Source organism: Aplidium turbinatum, chromosome 18, assembly GCF_918807975.1.
Source record: "Aplidium turbinatum chromosome 18, kaAplTurb1.1, whole genome shotgun sequence".
In the NCBI taxonomy this organism is placed as follows: Eukaryota; Metazoa; Chordata; class Ascidiacea; order Aplousobranchia; family Polyclinidae; genus Aplidium; species Aplidium turbinatum.
This window is the reverse complement of record NC_137489.1, coordinates 3,669,171-3,683,813: the sequence shown is the minus strand read 5'-3', so window position 1 is coordinate 3,683,813 and position 14,643 is coordinate 3,669,171. Positions and strand designations below refer to the sequence as shown.

Here is a 14,643-nt window from a genome sequence, read left to right as displayed (position 1 = left end):
AGGCAGAAAATGGTGAATCAGAAAATAATAGTGTTAACCTAAGGACAAATTTTTTTGTTACACTGTGTAATTCTTCAAATGTCGCATGAAGAGATGTGTTATAAAGGTTAATTAATGCTAAGTGGGTTGGTTATAAGAATTTGATGTTTATTTTGAGTAGGATACAGCTATGGTGAAACAGCACAAATTGTGTGTATTGTGCCCAAATGTTCACTTTTCTGGTTTCTAATCCAGCAACTATTTATTTACAAATTGTTTTATTTGTTGCTGAGTTGAGTTCTGTATACGGTCTTGAGTATTTGTCTTGTCTATCAGACAATGCGTTAAAAGTTATTAATACCACGTTACACCACTGTAGTTATTAAATTTAAATCTTTGGCACAGACATGCCTCATTGCCTCAGGCTATAACCTTTACTTAAAAAATGCTAATTGCAACAAACAACTTCTTTGCATATTTTTGTCTACGGATTTGATTGATATATGAAATGATGGCTTCACTGTTTTTCTCATGTTAGAAAGAACAGTGACTTCCTATCCTTTCAGCTTGCCACTTTTCATTTTCACTCATTTTGTGGCCATTTTGATGATGGATATTGCTTAAATGGTGCATTTCTTTGGTAGGCTGATCAAACACTTACCGTAGTCCCAGTATGCACAATGCACAATCGCACATTGAATTGTCTACAGACGTTGAATCGATGTAAAAACGACTGATTTGCTGTCTGGATTAGTGTTTAGTCATGTTGTGATTTCAGACCTATTGCTTTGTTGTGGTTACCTTAATAATATTCTCTTGCTTGTTGCAGTAGAAAGCTTTTGCTCATATAGATCATGATGTCAAATTGTTCTGATCGTTGAGCCATACAAATCTCCAATCATTCAATGCCTACTCTGCCTCGTGTATTCATTGACCTTTGATTTGTCTTGAACTGATAAAAATGTTCTTATCATTAATCCGGCTAGGAGTTGATGTTGATTTGCCATGTTACCTCAAAGTGCCTTGTTTTGAGAGTTAATAAGATTTCTTTGTTCTCCCAAGCAAAAGTTGTGCGAAAATGAATTGGGGTTTAGTTTTGAGAAACTGACAGTTGTTGAAAGCATAACTTCAACTCGATGACTCTCAGTGTTATATTGAATTAGTTTTTCGCTGTGAGTTCAAAATTAATGTCATGATTTCTTTTTTGGAAATTTTTCTTGTTTTTAAAAAATTGCTTTGAGATTCATAAACGAATCATAAAGAATATAAATACTGCATAAATAATATACCTCAGAAATCATTTTGTGAATTCTTGTCTCGCTTTGAGACCGAAGTGGTTTAGAGCCAATTGGTGAAAGTTTGATAAGTAGCTAATAATGGCATGAAACAAAATTCCACCACTGTTAAAGTATCCAAGGAAACAGTTGCTTCGGTTAACATTTTTTTTCATCATAAAGTAACCTTGTGAGCCTGGTAAATATCACTATTACATCATCTTCAATGGGATGACATAGATGATTTGATGTCAGAAAATAAGATGGTTGGCGAATCGCAGCTGCTCGCTGTACTAGTGAGTGCTCAGCCTTGTGCTGATAGCCAGGAAGAACGCCCCTTTCTTCACAATGTCCTCTGCCCTGGCGCCTGCTGGTTTTGTTGGCTCTTTCTTTGTTTCCACAAAGATAAGAGTTAAACTGACTGGTAAAGCGGTGGTCGAATAAATTTGTGGCAGAATACGGTGCGATACTGATGAGCCCAGCCTCATGGGCGAAACACGTGTCTATCGCTGTCAATTCTTGCTACAAATCGGCTGCCGAGAAACATTACTGAAAATGTTTATGTTCAGCTGTGTAGCGGGCAGTTTTGTCCAGTAGCCGAGTTTTTTTGTTTGGAGTGTAATCACTCAATTGTGCTTAAGATGGCAACATTCACGGTGTACATTGCTGCGCCAGCATCTGATTGACGTCTCGGGTATGTTGCTGCACTTTTTAGAGAGGAAACATGGTCATTATGACGTCATTGTCAAACAAATTAGAGGCAGGCCGGTTTATTTGTGTGGCGTTGGCTTCTCCATTTCCTCCATCTAATCGTTGCTTTTTGCTTAATTGACATCACGTTGGTGGAGATAAGTGGTGTAGTGCACAGGAAAATACTTCGTTCCTATTTTTTTAGGTATAAATTTGATGTGTTGTTTTTATGGGTTACCTCCACTCTAAGTCTAAGTTGTGTTTCTTGGATTAAAGTAGGATTTGAAACATCACAAGATGCAAAATAGTTTCTATTTTTCCATCTGGACTCAAAACAACGAACAAGTCACTGAATCACATGAATATGATGTGCTATTGCTACAAGAAGTACAAGATATCAATTTTATTGAAGGAGTATTGAAACATGAAATATTTAATATCACCTCTCTAGGATTAAGTTAATCTAATACGTACCTAGGCTACTCGAAGCTAAAATATTTCGAATTATTTCGTTTTGATGCAAAATTTTTCTTGATTCGTTTTGCAAGAAAACTAAGTTAGTTTATTGCAACTTCGGTTCGCCTGGCCAATTGCCATATTGTTAAAGCTTACGAGTACCCAACAAAAATCTTTTGTTTCAATTCAACATAAAATTTGTTGCTTTGATTTAGTTACGAGAAATTGTTTGTGAAGACTTACCAACGACCGACGAAAAAGTTGATTTCGAGTAGGTCCTAACATTCAAGCATCGCAATTATGCATTTTCTTGGACGTGGGCGGGTACCCAGCCAGCAAATGTCCTTTTTTACATCATTTTAAAGTCTGTAGACGTTGAATGAATGTAAAAAAGGACTGATTTTCTGGCAGCGCAATAGAAAGCGGCTTTGGACTACATGCATGGAAGTCGTCATTTCAATCTGACATTTTTGCTGGTTTACGTTTGTGGCTTGGACATGTTGTACATCAATGTTTGAGAACAACGCATTGTACTTGTCGGCTGATAGGCACAGCAAGTGGTCGCTGCCATCCTACTCTGAACGTCTTTGCCATTTCGTGTTAATAAAACTGTTTTTCGTTTGAAGCACTAGTTGCAACGTTCAACTAGTGCTTCAAACGAAAAACATTTTTATTAGCACGTTCATCGGAAGCAACGTTCATCGGATGAAAGGGAAAGTAAAAGCAACAATAAACAGGATGGTTTATTGCTTCACTGACGTTTCGCGCACCATCACAATGCGCATCCTCAGAGCGAATAACATACAAATTAAAATTTCACAAGGTTAGCCTTATATACTGCAGTGCGATTGAAGGCAAGGAAAAAAACACGATATTTTAAAGATTGGCCAATGATGTGTGGCTAATAATTTGTCACAACTGCCGAGGTTGGCATTGCCTGTGCTGTGTACTATGCTTGTACCAGTGTCAAATATGAGACTTACTCGACATTGAAGCACAGTAACATTGAATCAACGTAAAAAAGGCATGTTCTGTTATTTGAGTGGTTAGCATGTGCGAGCAGTTGAATTGCAGCGGATGCGAAGATAATAATGGAATAATTGCAAACGGCTTAGCGCAGCAAAAATACACAAACTTCTGACACGTCTATTTCTTACAGCTGCACAGGTCAATTGAATTAGGAATGTGCAACTTGGTTGGCTCAGAGGCGTTGGAGAGAATGAGGACAATGTTTTTTCCTGACGCTTATTTTGTTCAGCTGCAACGCTGTGGAGCTTTAAATGATGCAAAAATCACAAGTTATGCTGGTTTGAATTCGGCCAATGTTGACCTCGGTTTTGTTGCTTTCTCATTCACAGGGCTGTGGAGTCGGGCGAAAAATATACGACTCTGACTCCTCGGTTTATAACGGGCTGACCCCGGATTCAGTGTTGTCAGAGTTTAGAGGGTTGCCAGATTTTTATGAAATTTTTTCATTTTTTTAAAAATTAATTTCACCAAATTTGTAACCATTGAAGTTAAAACGGCGACTTTCACAAGACTGACAAGAATCAACTGCTCTGTGTTTTGGTAATGGTCGGGAGCGCATTGCAGAAAAAACAAAACAATTTTTTTGAAAAAGTGTACTGCAAACAAACATTTTGTTGTTTATAAACCGGAGTCGGTCGTTTTTTTAATGACCAACTCCGGACACGACAAAATCCCACCGACTCCATCACTCCTACTCCACTTCCCTGCTCATCCATGTAATCAAATTGCACCACCAAGGGTAAATATGAATTTTGTCAAAAATATAGGCAGTGAAACATAGCCAGTGTGATCGATGGTGAGTCTTGGTGACATCTGTAGGAGTTAAACCAATGAAAAAAGGATAAGTTTGCTCAGCCCAAGCCAGCACACCAGTATTTTTTTGCATTGATTCAACGTTTACTAAAGACGTCTGGTCGTCTGCATTGATCCGACGTCTACACACCTTGAATCGATGTAAAAAAGGACTGACTTGCTGACTGGGCTGTTGTTAAACTGTACCAACGTTGATAGTTTCCCACACTCAATGATTGATGGAATAATAAAAGCAACTGCTGAACTCGCACGGTTCCAACCCTTTTTCATGCAAATGTAGCATTGTAAACATAAAAGGAAGTGTTAGCATAAAATTTCCAGCTAGACTGGTTCTTCCCACAGCACAGTGGTTTAACGTGTGCAGACGTTGAATTGACGTAAAAAAGACCAATTTTGTTCCAATCCGTCCTCTCGATTGGGCGGCAGTCACTCCACTGCCCTGTTCCTAAAATAGTTTTATTGCTTTCTTGTTCAAAGTTCACTTGTATTTGTGTCCATCTTTACCAAAAGCAGGCCTCTTCCTAGCCAACAAATCAGTCATTTTTTACATTAATTCAACGTTTGTAGACCTTTCCTTCTTGGGTAGTTGAAACCTTCGGCTCCTGACGTCGTTGGGCATTTTCTCGAGTCCTAAACAGAGCTGTGAGCACTTCCCATTAAACTTGAGATGGTTGACATTTGCTGGACTCCACTTGGTATCACTTGCACTTTGTGGCTGTGGTACATCACCATGCCTTGTGAAGAAAATAACGAATGCAACTCGATATGCAATTTCAAACTTTCAGTTGGTTTGAAGTGCCATTCAAGGCAGCAAAATCCGTTATTTTTTCATTGATTCAATGTCTGCGAACGTTGAAGCAATGGAAAAATGACGGATTTTGTTGTCTGGGATGTTATTTGCAAATGGTGAAGTTTTTGCATTGACGATTGTAATATTCAACAAACCTTGCTTCAAATGATTTATTTTAATTAGTTTGGATAAGCACTCACTTACAATCAATGCATGCAGATGTGTAACGAGCCTGTTTTAACAAAAATAGCCAATTTTGCAAACGGTTTTCAAAAAAATTTGCGGAAGTTTTACGTCTCGGTAATTTGCAGCAATGATATGCCAGAGTGCTTAAATTATATTAAACCGTTGATTTATTGTTCTTGATAAGGAACACTTTAAGCAGCAAGAAAGGAATTTATTCAAGAATGCTTTGATTTCGGTATGAGAACTATGGTTGTAATGTAAGCCAGAATAACTTCCAAATTGTTTCTTTTGAATTCTTAACGAAACGGAATTAATTTTCTTTTCGAATTAAACTTTCAGAAAACAAGGCAAAAGAGTTTTGTCGAAACGAAGGAATATTTCGAAATATCTTTGCTTCATAGAGTCCGCCTGCAATGTCTCTGTGCCTGCTTTGCTTTACATGCACTGGAATTATAGAGGCATAACCCTGCCAAGTCATTTGTGGATGCATGCACTGCCATGCAGCACCTAGGTCACACTGCAAAGCATTGCTACACTGCTCAACGCAAGCAAGGTTGAAGTGGATATTTTATTCATGATTTTCCTGCCTGCGTCTCCTTACTTTGAATGATCGCAATATGAAATACGTCATATGTTCACGTCACAAGTTTGGCCAAAATAACGCGGTGCACTTTCGGTCTTGGTTGTCCTAAATCAAGCTGAGCCGGTTATTCGCCTTATTTGTGCAAAAAAAAAGTTTTTTTATCTAACGAAAGTGTCGTTTTGACATCGTTTTAACGTACTCAAACGTTGCTTTTGCTAGAGTCTGGTAGCGTCTCATTCACCATTCTCATGATATGGTTCATGAGACATCAGGTAACAGTACTTTCAAACGAAACCAAGACAAAGTATTTTTCGATTGAAACGAAAATGTTTTGAAATTCTTTGCCTTTCGAGCAGGTTATCATGACACTCGAATTAACTGCATTGAACGTGATCGCAATCCTCAAACATAACTTAAGTAGCAACTAGTTGAGCTTTAAAAGAAAACATCATTACGTGATTCTATGTTTTTCATATTTGCTAGCGTACCTCTTCAGCCGTCACGTGAGGTTGCCACATTTGTTCACTTTCATCTGTCTTTGAGGTAATCGCTGTAATTATAGCTCAATGACTCATCATCTCAGATAAACAACATAATCTTAATTTTGTTGACGCTTTCCTATTATCTTCCAATAAATGTTTCAGCAAATTGATAAAAGGAAGTGAAAAATTTGCTTTCGCTTAATCGAGGCACGTCCCAGCGAAAAAGATCGATTCAAAACTGTTTTATATCATACCAAACCGAAAGTTAATTTACCGACGCTCAAGGGTTTGCACAGATTACCTTTACAGCACAGTCCGTCATTAAAACGTTAAAACCAGGCCCAGAAGAACATTGACACATACTTTGTTTCGAGATGTTGTTTCAGCAATTAAATCACAATTTTCTATTGATAACCAGTCGTGTGAAATCGTTTGCCATCTGTTGTATGTTTTGACTGGTCAATGTTTATAGGGTATGGCAATATGACACACAAATTTCCGTGCAGTGAACGAATACCTTACTATTACCCAAGCAAGCACGTAACCCCATGTCAAATCTGCTATACTCTTGTCTGCTATCATCACACCAATGGCGAAAGTAGGTACAGTCCATTCTAGCGGTTATTTCACAATAGATAAACATTTGCAGAAGGTTGTTATTTCAATCGCGTTAATTGAACTCAATATCGCTTTAAGGCTTGACTTGTAAGTCAATGCCGGCTTGTTCATAATCTTGGTTATGCAACACCACACGATAATTGAATTAGAATTGATGACACTCTCTGGTGATGAGAGTTCAAAGGTCAATGACGTAAAATTCTAATTCGTGTGTGATGGTGAAGTCTTTTTTCCGGTTACTATCACCTTTCGATGCTGTGCAAGCGTGCATGCGGTATGTGCGACTCTTTTAATGCCATTTTTGATGACAAGAGCACAAAAGTTCAAAGCCTGTTATGACTGGACTTCAGTGACTTCAATCTTATTTGGCAAGATTTTGCTGAAAAGTGTCAAGTCAACATATTTGGGAGTAATACCGGTCAAGCTGCAGTAAACTCGTTTCCACATTTGAACGCATTGTTGATGCTAACTTGTTGGGAGGGTTGTATGTAGACTATTTGTGCTGTGATGCGTTGGAGCTTGGGTTTATCCAATTTGTATGTGATTATTTAATTGTCATTTCTCAACAATACTCGTCGTTAGAAGAATTGCTTTTCAGTTTAATATTTTATTCAAAACCAGGGCTGTGGAGTCGGATTTTGGCGTGTCTGGGGTCGGAGTCGGCCAGTTATGAATCGAGTAGGAGTCCTATATTTTTCGCCCAACTCCACAGCACTGTTTAAAACATATTTACAATTTCAAAACATTGTTGTGCCCACTCGCTCTGCTTCGAACATTCTTATCTCGGCGAGTTCTTTGTCATTTTGCATTTCTGTTGAAAGGCGCCTAGTTGTCCGCTAATACCGCACTGAGATTGCATAAAATTGGTATTGTAAGATTTTCTATAAATCGTAATAAGTACGGTAACTTGCCCTTAAGAAATGTGAAATGGTGGCTAGGATCAAAACATATTCGTGTTTCTGGGATTTGTTAAGTTCAAGCCGCCACTTTCATCATGTCGTGAGAAATAGTTTATTTTGCTGGCCTGAGGAACACACCACTATGCAACTGCAACGTTTTGCGTGATAAATGTAAATTTTCGACGAATTGATCATTCGGTTAGTTGGCAAATGTGTGGTTGCATTGATTAACTGATGTTTGAATTTAATTGGCTGCTTCTTCAAAAGGAGTGATGAGCCGAAACGTGACTTGTCATAACTTACATTTACGTAGCCGATTGCAACGTGCGTCGTTTGCTGCATTTTCTTAATGAGCTCAAACAGACTATATGTCTGTTACTTGATTGTTTTACTGCCAGACTTGTGACGACAGTTAGCAGCCTGCAATAGTCACTGAATTTAGTTTGAAGATTGACTGAACTTTTGATGTCGTTGTGGTCAATATGTGTTGCAAAAATGTGCAATGATAATGTGCATTTTGCAATCCGAGCGCGGGAAACCTTGCAACCGTAGGGGCTACTAGAGATGTAAAAAAACGTTTTTTTTTGGTTTTTTTACCTATTTTGACATTAAATGTCACAATATGCAGCAATTAGGGTAAACTCATTGCAATAGCGTCTCTTTCAACAAAGAAACAGTCTCATAACTCGTATAACTTACTTTAAATCAGACTATATATGTCTGGTATAGGCCTATTTTTTCATTGCAATTTTGTAGATCCCAAGTCTCAACACACGAGCCATAAAGATTTCTCATTGTCTCAAATAGTAGTAACAGTGTCCTATGGTTGGCACATCTCAAGTATTGTCTGTAATTTGGTCGAGCCAGTAAGTTGTTAAATGCAGTACCACACTCGTGTACAGTTTCGAAGCCACCTGGGATTTTGGTTAATGGGCATGTTAGGACCAGGTGGTCACTGGTCAGTGTCCTGTTTTTCTACTTAACAAAGGCACTTTTGACCAGCACTTCACACCTTTTCCAGTACAACGTCAAGAGGTTGTTCCAGTTGATGTGCATTTGGTGCAAACTTGATGAAAATCACACAAGCGGTTCTCGAGTTATAAGTGAAGTAACCTTAGCCACTAGATGGCTTCATAGATAAGGAGCAATAGAAAAATGGCAATATCTCAAGAACCGCTCAACATATTTGGATAATGTTCAGCTCTACCCCATGTTTTCTGGGGTATGCTATCTGTTTATGAACATTAAAACAAGTTTTGGTGACTACTTTTTAGATAAAAAGAAATTAACCTCTTGTCGTTACGCACCAATAAAACCATGATGCGTAACTTAAAAAAAAAAATTTTTTTTAATTTTTTTTTTTTAATCGGGTAGAGGAAAGATTGATGAAAAGTTTGGCAAAAGCAGTGTAGTGCTAAAGTCCCAACTTTTAGCCCAAATCACATTTAAATGTAGTGAAAGATGGAAACATTTTGATGTTTTTTATTTTCCCTAAAGAGGTTCAATACTCCTTTGTATATTGTCATAGTCATGTTTCTTTTCCCTTAATCATACCACTGTGCTGTCATAGACATTTTTAAAAGAAGTATGGTTGCACTTGTCCATCCAAATTGAAGTACTGTAGTTTTCAGGACTTTGAGACTTTCGCACTTTTCTGTTTTTGCCAAACTTTTCATCAATCTTTCCTCTACAATAAAAAAAAAAAATTAAAGTTACGCATCATGGTTTTATTGGTGCGTAACGACAAGAGGTCAATTCTCACTCCTTTTACTCCAGCGTAGTTCCCAAATAAAATAAGTTTTCATCTTTGATGTTTGTTTGGTATCTTTATCCTGCATTGCGGGAATATGGGTAAAACTTTATTCTTGTCAGGAAAAGTATTATGAAGCATTTATTCACAGTGTGAACACTGAGCAGTGCTGAAAAAAGACTCCACTTTGAAGGGAAAATTTCTTCATTCATGGTTGGTAGTTACTAGCAATAGTCAACATGGGTGATGGGCATTTAAAAGGAACATTAACCTAAACCTTTTCTGACAAATGCACTTACTTTTGACAGCTAAAAATATTAGTGATAAGATCTCTTGCATTATGTCACAAATGATCTGCAGGAAGCATCAATGACAAAGTGTGTAAGACCTTACAACACACGAAAAGAATACTTATGTTTCAACATTTATAAAGCATATACATCGTTGTTAAGCTATCAGTTAAAAAACATGTTTAAATAAGCTATTGGCAATAGCTTGCATTAGTAAATTACCACAAACAAGGTAATGTGTGTTCTGAATACTGCCATCTTGTTTTTGCCAAAATTTCGTCAACCCATTGAGTGTGTACAAGAATAACCAGTAGGCCTACCGGTATACTAACATCGTAGGCTACCTTCCATAAAGGGCACTTCCATAAAAGGAAAAAGAAATTAACTCATCTACATTATGTCATGTATCAAATTGCATTAATTCAATGTTTGTCAGGTCTACTGCCACAAACATGCCTGAGAATGAAGAAGAAAGTGAAACAACGAAGGCTATAGGGCTATGCAAAAAACACATGCTGCTGCCAAGCACACACACTTAGGAATTTCAGCACACCAATAAAACCAATTTTACTAGTTAAATGTTTTTCAAGAGCACTATAATAAAACTAACCTGCAAATTGTAAAAAATTTGCAACTTTTCCTGAAAAATATAAAAAAAAACAAAAAAAACTAAAAAACGCGTGTTTTTTTTGGCCCAAGTTTTTTTTGAAAAAAAACACGTTTTTTTAAAAAAAAAAACGGTTCGTTTTTTTTGCATTTACAACTCTAGGGGCTACCCTTACAACGAATTAAAATTTTTTCTGGTTGAGTTTTTTTTTGCGGAGTTTCTCTGTTGTTAAATCTCATGGATGGGTTGAGGAAACTGAAGCAAACGTGAACAAATTTTGTGGTTGGTGTCTAAAAATGAAAACAATTTCGCAGTTGCAATCCAGTCGGAAACTACTTACCAGAAAAGTCATTTTCACATCGTTTTAACGTCTGACAACATTGAAAAGATGTAAAATGACAACTTTTGTTGGACAGAAGTAGTCTGACCTCTGACAGCGAAACACTTTGCAGGTGTTAAGCTTCCACTCTAATTTTGCTTTTGGTGAGAACTGCTGATTTATCATTGTAAATAAAGGGCTCAATGTCTCTACTTTCAAGAACGATTTTGATTTTTATCTTTTGTCCTGAATTCGCCACCCACGTAGCACTAAAATCCCAGAGGAATTCAGTGGCTTTACAATTACGCTTTGCGCTGCGTTGTCGCATCGTTTTTGATTGGCAGCTGAAGAACCTTGTTTGAACTTTGCAACTAAACCAGCTCAGGCTCAAAATTCACGGAATGGCCCGTTTCGGTGAGTCCGATTCGGTGAGTTCCCTATTCGGTGAGAGCCTTTTTCGGTGAGAGCCCTATTCGGTGATTTTTTTTTAATTATTGGGTACCGTAGCCTAATTATCATTGCCGTTATAGGGTTAAGGGTTAAATGTTAGGGGGTAAGGGTTAGGGCTTAAGGGTTAGGGGGTAGGGGTTACAGGTTAAGGTCTTATTTCAACGTTTAGCGACGTTAAAACGATGTAAAAGCGGCAATGATAATTAGGCTACGGTACCCAATAATTTTCAAAAAAAAAATTCAAAAAAATCACCGGATAGGGCTCTCACCGAAAAAGGCTCTCACCGAATCGGACTCACCGAATAGTAGCAGACCCCAAAATTCAGCATTTCCTAAAATTAAAAATATCTTTTGCTGGATGTAAAGTCAACAAAAGTTCCCTTTTTACTTCGTTTACCGTCCGTTAACGTTGGAACGACGTAAAAAAGGTAACTTTACCATGTGAGCAGCTATGGCGCTACAAATTGCCTGGGCTCGGTAGCCAGTAGCCATTTGGTTGTCAAGTAAGCGTCAGAGCTTGATCAAGGTTTCGGGTTCAATTCTTGCTGCTGGTGGCACACGGCTGTATTCGGACGCACAAAGATTGGTGATTTAGTTGTTTTATATTGGTTGATTGGTTGTGGGAATCTTCATTCTCGGAATGAGGCAGCTTTTTATCTTTACTTGTGGAGGTTTTGAAACCTTGTGGCAGGCCCAGCCACCGAGATTGACAGAGTGAAGTTTTTGTGCCTGAAGTGCTGTTTGTTTGTGAATTATTTCATCCAGTAGATGCCGCTGATTGGAGAGCTGTCCTTGAAATGCGTTGCTGAAGCAAACACAACATCCCGAGAGGAAGTTCCTTGTTTCTTGGTATGGCCGTTTATTCGTTCACAAAATCAGGCGTTTCATGTAGTCACGTAAACGCTTGGTCCAGTATTGACAATGATTTGCTTATACATAACATTTTGACGCACAATTGAAATAACCGCAGTTGGGAATAGAATACGATTCGGAACTGAAGCGTCTGTGGAAGAAAGCTTCCCAGACAAGAAATTTACATCATAAAAAGTGATGTTTTATCCGAACGTTCAAGCAACGTTGAGTTGACGTATAAAAACCTAATTTGTCAGTCGTCTCTTTCTTGAACCTTTGCGGTGTATTCGAAAGAGGTTTTATATACTAAAAATTAAATTAAGTTTTGCGGTTACATTTGCCTACATTGCATCAACGTCGAAATTGTTGTTTATCAACGTTACCTAATCTATTTTCATGTGAACAGGAAGTCAGTGTGTTGGTTTGAATTGTTGATCTGAGTTTAACTTTAAGGCATATTGTACCCTGGGGAGTTGACATACGTTTCACGTTCCATGAATGGTATGAGCCGCGCACAGCGAATGTACATTTGTGCAACCCGCGGATTTTTTTCCGACCACTGTACTCAACTAAAAAAATAGTCAAACGTTTACAGGTTGAAAATATCTGAAAAAAAGCTGCTGGACGAAGGTGGCGGATGGTTACTGTTGTAGTTTAGTCACCGAAAGTACTGTCCGGTTTTTTTTTCGCGGGTTGTTGTTGAAATGCTGGTTCAACGTAAGCATCACATGCCATATTGTGATTCTGTGTCAGTCCACGCCTATTGTGACGTCATAATCAATGCCGGGACGTTGCATTTTCACTGCTGCATACCGGAATTTGACAAACATAATTTTTATACCTTTCAAGTCTGATTCATAAATCGCCTGTAGCAAATGTGATGTCCTTCCAATGTTTGCTATATTTGGAAAATAGTTACCATGCGGTTGACGTGAACTTCGTAAGTGCGTAAAGCTCACAGATTTTTTAACACAAATTTGACATAGTAAAACATCAAACTGACGTTACTTTGTTAGTTGAGCAGCAATATCGGATGTCTCAACTGATTTGATGTGACAATGCAAGATGTTTCCCGATTTCTTTTTATAGCCACTGCTCTACGTTGCACCACAGCATCGCCCGGGGAAATTTAATATACAGCCCATGGTGAATCTCTCACTGGTGTTTACAGGCAGCAAAGTTGCACTTTAAGTTTTGTTTTTACCAATATATTTTATTCCTGTTCTCTGGTTTCTTTGTTGTCGAAGTTCCATGCCATTTCAGCTTGGAACGTGTGCTGACGTTGAATCAATGTAAAAGCGATCTGGGATTGCGCTGCTCTGGTTTTCGATCAAAAACATTTTACAGTACAGTAGATTAAACATCTACATTCACCATTCCGAGCAGAACGCGGACAAGATGAAACAGAATAAATTATCGAGATAAACTTTACACGTTGCAATGCTTATCTTCTAAAAGTGTGCCTTCTATGTGTCGCCACGTTTGTTCTGGTGGTATCTCTCGCATTAGCTAACAACAACCGCTACTCGATATGTGTTGTGCGTTCATAAGGTCACTCAGCTTTGAAGTTTGTAAAAAAAGTTTCATAGAATTCTCAACGTTGGGTCATTCGGTCGTTTATAATGTGTATCTTCCACGAGGTCACAGAAACGAAAGCGCAGTTGCATAGGTCAGGAATCAGGATACCCTCACACTCCTAATGCGTAACCTGGCTTGCCAAGAAAATCTACTTGACCGTTCACACTTATCAGTTGTTAGTGTTGCCGTAGGTGTTAATGCAAGACTGTGTCAAACAACACTGCTCAACAGTACTTTGCGTTCTGTGGAGTGCTGGTAATTTCAGAAAAACGTTTTGACAACATCAAAGAATGCAGCTTCGAAAGTGGTCCAGACTAGAGATGCAGCGAACCCAAAATTTTTATCCGCACACCGCACCGCAACTGAATCACCTATCCGCACACCGCAATTTATCTGGAACTTTGACACTGCACCGCACACCGCAAATTACAAAATTTTCAAAAAATGTTTTACGCGTTATTTTTTAGAAAGTCAATTGTGGCAAAAAGCACCCAGGGCATATAAATAACTGGTACCGGTAACCTACCGGTACAGTTGTGCACTATAATAACTAGGCTAACCAGATCATATTCTCTTACCAGCAATGCATCTAAGTTCTAAGACATCATGCTTTTTCAAATAGAATGTTCCTGGATCCAGTATCAGGACTTTTGAACAGTTTTTGTACGCAATAATGCAATTTTAATGTCAGTGGCTGTATGAACTACACACAACACAGACAGACAAGATGTCAAGAGTAAAACTTATAGCCTGAACTCACTAGGCTAACTGTAACTAATGCGGTAGTTGTGCTAGGCCTATAGCCTGGTAATTGAGCTTATCAGCTAGGCTATTAACCAAAAACACTCGTACAGCTTCCTCATTTATAAGCCAGCCCCAAAAACCCTGTCAACTGCAAGCCATTTGCACAGCTTTGAGCTTTCCAGCTCAGGGTTTCCGAAAAAAAACTGATTAGTGTTTCCAATTTAAATTTAAAGTTTCATAACTGATTTTCTTGA

The 14,643-nt window shown here is 38.2% G+C and overlaps 1 protein-coding gene across 1 annotated transcript in view; it reads left to right on the top strand.

Moving 5' to 3' along the window:
* Positions 1–14,643, top strand: part of LOC145787995 (guanine nucleotide-binding protein G(i) subunit alpha-like) — a 38,712-nt gene that overhangs the window by 7,332 nt on the left and 16,737 nt on the right. The window lies entirely within an intron of this gene.